The sequence below is a fragment of the Notamacropus eugenii genome, chromosome 5 (assembly GCF_028372415.1).
Source record: "Notamacropus eugenii isolate mMacEug1 chromosome 5, mMacEug1.pri_v2, whole genome shotgun sequence".
Taxonomy (NCBI): Eukaryota; Metazoa; Chordata; class Mammalia; order Diprotodontia; family Macropodidae; genus Notamacropus; species Notamacropus eugenii.
In genome coordinates, this window is record NC_092876.1 from 73,917,573 (window position 1) to 73,924,351 (window position 6,779).

Consider the following 6,779-nt stretch of genomic DNA (forward strand, 5'->3'; position numbering starts at 1 on the left):
ATTGCATTACCATCTGGAAAAAGTGCATTTAATATTTTTGCCATGACCCAACAAGCTATTTCAGGAATTCCTGTGGTCTTCTTATTCTCAATTTTAATCAGTCTTAAGGGGATAGTTTTGTTTCAAGAGTCTTATGAGGTAGAAATGGAAGTGGATACAATACTTGCTACTGATGTAATCTTCAGAAAATTAGTTAACTTCCCTGTGCCTCAGTTTCTTCATTGGCATAATGGGGGGGGGGGATGGTGGATTAAATGATCTTCAAACTCTGAATCTTCTCATCTTAGATTCTCCCAGACTTGACAGGAATATCCTGGAATCTTTCAAGAGATAAATGGAGCATCCCTCACTCTCCCCCTGCAAAAGATGTGTCCTTAAGAATTTTGTTTATTCATGAAATTTTAGGCAGTGTAGTGGGATAAAAAAAAATAACACAACCTTCCTAACTCATGAATATCATAACAACCACATTCTCATGTGATATTAAGACTTTGTACAGCATAGAGAAAATATGGCAAGCAAGAATTTTTGTGAGAAAGAATCCAGAGGTCTTAGTGGGCTTGAAAGGTTGTTCTAAATTTAAAATGGGATATGGCAGACAAAAAGGGCATTGTTCTTTTGGACTGCATTAAGATGGGAATAATTTGAAGGATGAGGACATGCTTATTGTGTCTGGCTTCAGAGGGAGGAACTCAAGGCAAAAGGCCAAAGCGAAGGAGTAGATTTCAGTTTACTACATGGAAAAACTTGCTTTACCTTAGAGCCAACTAAAAACGGAAAGAGCTACCAATAGCAGTTTTTTTCAGCAAATGCCAGATTATTCTTGTTGGGGATACTCTAAAGGAGGCTCTTGCTCAGGTAAGAGTGATAGAAAATTCTTTCTGGACTTTCTCCTCTGAGATTATATAAGAATCAAGGGACACTGAAAGGCAATGGGGCACCAGGAAAGAAGTAAATGACAGACCACAATCCTTGTCCTACCTCTTCTCCTGACTTGATATCTAATCTTGAGCAAGCCATCTTCCTTCTTTGGCCCTTGATGGCCTCATGTGTGAAATGACAGGTTGAGCCAGATCATCATTAAAGATCCCTTAAGCTCCAAAACTCCATGACACTAAGATTGCATCCTCTCACCCTCAGGGAAGGACTTTTCAATTTGAGCTCTTCAGCTGAGGAACTGAGAGGGCTCTAGGTCCCTCTGCTCTTATCCAAGGCTGGGGTCCATAGGCTCCACCATATTCTCTTTTTCCCTTCCCAGGGCTATATTGCCTCAATGTTCCCAGCATCAAATCACAGTTCTGTTACTGAATTTATCCTGCTTGGTTTCACCAGTGACCTCACCTCAAATAGGATTCTTTTCATCATGTTTCTCCTTCTCTACCTCTGCTCAGTCCTGGGCAATGGAATCACCATCATTCTGATCTGCCTGGATTCTCACCTCCACACACCTATGTACTTTTTCCTCAGCAGCCTCTCCCTACTGGACATGGGCTATGTCACAACCACAATGCCTCAGATATTGGTACATCTGCTTTCCAGTTCAAAGCTCATCTCCTTTGAAGGCTGTTGGCTACAGATGTATGTATTCAGTGCTCTGAGTCTCGCTGAATGCATCTTCTTGACAGTCATGGCTTATGACCGTTACGTAGCCATCTGCTTCCCACTGCGTTACATGCTCATCCTCAATTGGGATCTGTGTGTGAGGTTGGTGGTAGGGACTTGAGCTTCTGGTTTCTTTTTCTCCCTAGTCCACACCTTTTTTTACCATGAATCTCCCCTTCTGTGGTCCTAATATGATCAACCACTACTTCTGTGAGGGTCCCTCAGTCCAGAGTCTAGCCTGTATGGACACATATCTTATTGAAATGGTAGACTTTGTCCTAAGCATCTTCATGGCATTAACTCCACTGTCACTCATCCTTGCCTCCTATGTCCGCATCGCCATGGCCATCCTCAAGATCAAATCCATTCAAAGCCACTGTAAGGCCTTCTCCACTTGTGCTTCCCACCTAACTGTGGTCACTCTCTTTTATGCACCTGCCATATACATCTATATGAGACCCAACTCCAACTACACACCAGAGAGAGACAAACAGATCTCACTTTTCTATAATATGCTCACTGCCCTTCTCAATCCTTTGGTCTACAGCCTTGGGAATAAGGACATAAAGGCAGCATTCATCAAGGTAATAGTGCAGAACAGAGTAGCCTGGTAAGTAGAGAGCCTTGGAATGGAATATTCTTTCCATTTGTTTTTCTTTTTGAGACTGAATTTCTTGATCTCACATAGGCTAGAAGGCCAGCACTTAGGATTCCAACCTCACTGCTGATCAACACCCTTTAACCCACTGCTGAAGGAAATAACACCTTAAAATAGACTAACCCAAATGGCAAAAGAGATCCAAAAAGTCAATGAGGAGAAGAATGCCTTAAAAGTAGAATTGGCCAGATGGAAAAGGAGATCCAAAAGCTCATTGAAGAAAATAATTCCTTAAAGATTAGAACGGAGCAGATGGAAACTAATGACTTTATGAGAAAGCAAGAAATCACAAAACATACCAAAAGAATGAAAAAATAGAAGACAATGTGAAATATCTCATTGAAAAAGCCACTGACCTGGAAAATAGTTTCAGGAGAGACAATTTAAAAAATTATGGGACTACCTGAAAGTCATGATCAAAAAAGAGCCTAGACATCATCTGTCATGAAATTATCAAGGAAAACTGCCCTGATATTCTAGAACCAAAGGGTAAAATAAATATTGAAAAAAATCACACTCCCCTCCTGAAATAAAGCCAAAAAGAAAAACTTCTAAGAATATTGTAGACAAACTCCAGAATTTCCAAGCAGCTAGAAAGAAAAAATTTGAGTATTGTGCAAATACAATGAGGATAGAGCAAGATCTAGCAGTGTCTGCACTAAGGGATCAGAGAGCTTGGAATATGATATTCCAGAAGTTAGAAGAGCTAAGATTAAAACCAAAAATCCCCTACCCAGCAAAACTGAGTATACTTCAGGGGAAAAAATGGTCATTCAATGAAATAGAGGACTTTCAAACATTCTTGATGAAAAGGCCAGAGATGAATAGAAAATTTGACTTTCAAACACAAAAATCAAGAGAATCATGAACAGGTAAACAGGACTTAAGGGACTTACTAAAGTTAAACTGTTTACATTCCTACATGGAAAGACAATATTTGTAACTCTTGAGACTTTTCCCAGTATTACAGTAGTTGGAAATATTATATATATATATACATATGTGTGTGTGTATATGTGTGTATACATATATATATATATATATATATATATATATATATATATATATATATAGAGAGAGAGAGAGAGAGAGAGAGAGAGAGAGAGAGAGAGAGAGCATAGGTTAAGTTGAATATGAAGGGATGATAACTAAAAAATAAAATTAAAGGGTGAGAGAAGAATTTATTGGGACAAAGAGAAAAGAAGAAATAGAATGTGGTAAATAATCTCTCACATAAAAGAGGAAAGAAAAAGCTTTTTCAACGGAGGGAAAGAGGGGGTAGGTGAGGGGGGGAAGAGTGAACCTTACTCTCATCGGATTTGGATTAAGGATGGAATAACATGCACACCCAATTTGGTATGAAAATCTGCCTTACATTACAGGAAAGTAGAGGGGAAGTGGATAAGGGAGGTAGGGAGGAAGATAGAAGGGAGTCCAAACGAGAGGAGGAAGAATAAATACTTTTAAGGAGGGATAGGGTCAAAAGATAGGATAGAATAAATGGAGAGTAGAATAGGACTGTTATGGAAGTGCTTTGCATGACTACACATGTATAACCTATATCAAATTGTATGCCTTCTCAGTGGGGATGAGTAGGCAGGTCAGAAGGGAGAGAAGTTGAAACTCAAAGTTTTAAAAATGAATGTTAAGAATTGTTTTTATATGAAACCGGGAAATAAGACACACAGACAATGGGGTAGGGAAATCTATCTTTCCCTACAAGAAAATAGAAATAGATGAAAAAAAGGAGAGGTATGATAGAAGGGAGGGCAAAAGGGGGGAAGGGGTAGCCAAAATGCATGATCTTTTGGGGTGGGCAGAGAGGAGAGATGGGGAGAAAATTCGGAACTCAAAGTCTTGTGGAAGTGAATGTTGAATGTTGAAAACTAAAAATAAATAAAAATTTTAAAACCAAGTTATTTTTCATTGCACTTTAAGTGAGTGTTTATTATAAATGAATGTGCCATGTGGGAGGGGAAGAACCTGGTGGTTGTTTAGCACTCATAACCTGTGACCATTGTAGAAGGTGAGAGAAGGTCCAAATTCCAATTGCCTAGAACATGTAGGGATTGCTTCGCGGCAGTTGTGGGATTTTAGCTAATCTTTGAATGTGTTTGTAGTAACGAATCCTAGTGTTGGCAGCTAGGTGGTGCAGTGGATAGAGCACCAGTGCAAGAGTCAGGAGGACCTGAGTCCAAATCTCACCTCAGATACATGATACTCACTAGCTGTGTGACCTTAGACAAGTCATTCAACCCCAATTGTCTCATTCTGGGCCATCTCCAGTCATCCTGATGATTATCTGGCCACTGGATCCAGATGGTTCCAGAGGAGAAGTGAGGCTGTTGACCTTGCACAGTCCTCCCTCCCTCACTTAAAACAAAGTCAAATGCAAGTCATGTCATTATTTGTCTGATGGCGTGGTCTTCTTCAGCAATGAGACAGTCATTTCCTACAAAGATCTTAAAGTCTACTGGATGAAAGCAACATTTAAAATAGATCATTAAAAGTAAATATATGCAAAAAAATAATTTGGAGGAAGTAGAGAGATCAATGTTGTAAGAAATTTGAGAAGAGGATTCTGATAAAATGGCCAAGTAGGTCAGAAAATTCCAAGCTCTCAAGATTTTCCCCCACGAAAGAGCTAAAATAGCACCTTAGGGTGAACTGAGTGTGGATAAAATAAATAAGAATAGGGGCATAGTAGGGGTGGTCCTGGGACAATTTGAGAAGATCTGAAGAAAAATCCCTAGAAGGTGTTTGATTCCTTTAAAGAGTAAATACCTCCAGGCTAAGGTCCACTTTAACAACAAGCTGCAAGTAGCTTAAACAACAAATGGCAAGCCTTAAACTTAGTTGCTTTGAGAGGCTACCTAGTCCTGAGCCACAAGAGCTTCCCCTCTCTCCCTCTTCCCCCCACCCTAATGAGGGGAGTTAGGCTTCTGAGCCATGGAAGATCAAGAGAACCTCTGCTGACAAGCAACACTAGACCCAGCTGCACTGTGAAAAGTAATGAGGAGGAAGCAGCAAAAGGCCAGTAAGGACAGAAACAGTGGGGCAGAAAGCCCCAGATTGTCAGCACTTACAGGAGGTTGGAGGTTTAGCTTTGATTCCAGGCTAGAGGGAAGAACCGAAGATCTGGGGCAAGAGGCACCATCCCCTATACCCCAGGGCTAGAGGTGATTGTATAAATTAAGTTATTACCACAAAAAAAATGCACAGGCAAAGGAGAAAGAATCCAATCATAGAAAGCTATTATGAGAATAGAGAAGACTGGGTTTATCTTCAGAGGAGGGTATTGATGTAAAGAAACCCCCAAAGAGTAACCTCAAATGGTCACTTGCCCAAAAAGAATCCATAGAAGATCTTTAAAAAGACTTTAAAAATCAAGTGACAGAAATGAAGGAAAAAGCAAAAAAATATGAATAATCCAAGAAAAACAAAAAGATTATAAAGGAAAGTCAAGCAATTAGAAAAGTAGATCCAGAATCTTAAGGAAGAAAATGACACCTTGAAAAGGTGAGAAGGTGAAGCCCGCTCCCTTGTGGGAGCTGACCCACCACTGTCTGCTTAAAGACCAACCATCCAATGAGGTTTAGCTATGGACTTTACACTTTAGCTATGGACTCTGACCTGAGGGAAGAAGCTCAAGAATCGAGGTGTTAACAAAAGCACATTGGAACCAAAAGCCAACAGAATAAAGATGCACTTGCTTAATGAGTCTTATTAATATTAACTGACACACCCTGACTACAATTATGCCTCCATTTTCTGAACACAGGTCCCATGATCTGGGGAAACAGGCATGTAATGGAAGTGTCAGAAAGAGTGTAACTCTGAGGGGAAGTTGACCATTCTGACAGTATTTAAACCTGTTCCTACTTCTGTACTGTGTGTATGTTCTTTGTGAATAGCACCCACAACCCAAGACATATAAATAAACCACCTTCCTCTGCCCACTCTATTTTTGAGTTCTTTTAATGTGAATGGCATGTTTCTAACAATATGAATAATGAAAAATAGAAAAGAACCTCCTTTTCCATTAGGCCAACTTGTTTTCTTTGGTAAATTTTTGTACCTCTTTTTAAATTCTTTTTGTGCTTCTTTTATCAAACTATTGACTTTTTTCCAGATTCTCTTACACCACTATCATTTCTGTTCTAAATTTTCCTTCTAATTCCTTTATCTGATTTTTAGACTCCCTTTGAAGTTCTTCTTTGAGTTATTTTTGAACTTCACTCCAAGTCCCATTTTTCTTTGAGGATTTGCATGTAGGCATTTTGACATTGTTGTACTATCCATGGTTTGGGTCTTGATACTGTCTGTCACCATAAAAATATTCTATGTTCAGACCCAATTTTGTTTGGTTTCTTTATTTCCCATATTTTCCAGATGTTTTCTTTACTTTTAAATTTGAGCTCTGCTCCTGAGGTGGAAGAGACACTATCCCAAGCTTCTTGTGCCAAGGACTGCAGTCCCTGGCTTTTTACCTGGTGCTGCCCTGAGGTCCACAGAGGAC

At 39.6% G+C, this 6,779-nt stretch overlaps 1 pseudogene; it reads left to right on the top strand.

Moving 5' to 3' along the window:
* The first annotated feature begins 1,273 nt into the window (after positions 1–1,273).
* LOC140508607 (olfactory receptor 2D3-like) lies at positions 1,274–2,216 on the top strand (annotated as a pseudogene).
* The last annotated feature ends 4,563 nt before the right edge of the window (positions 2,217–6,779 follow it).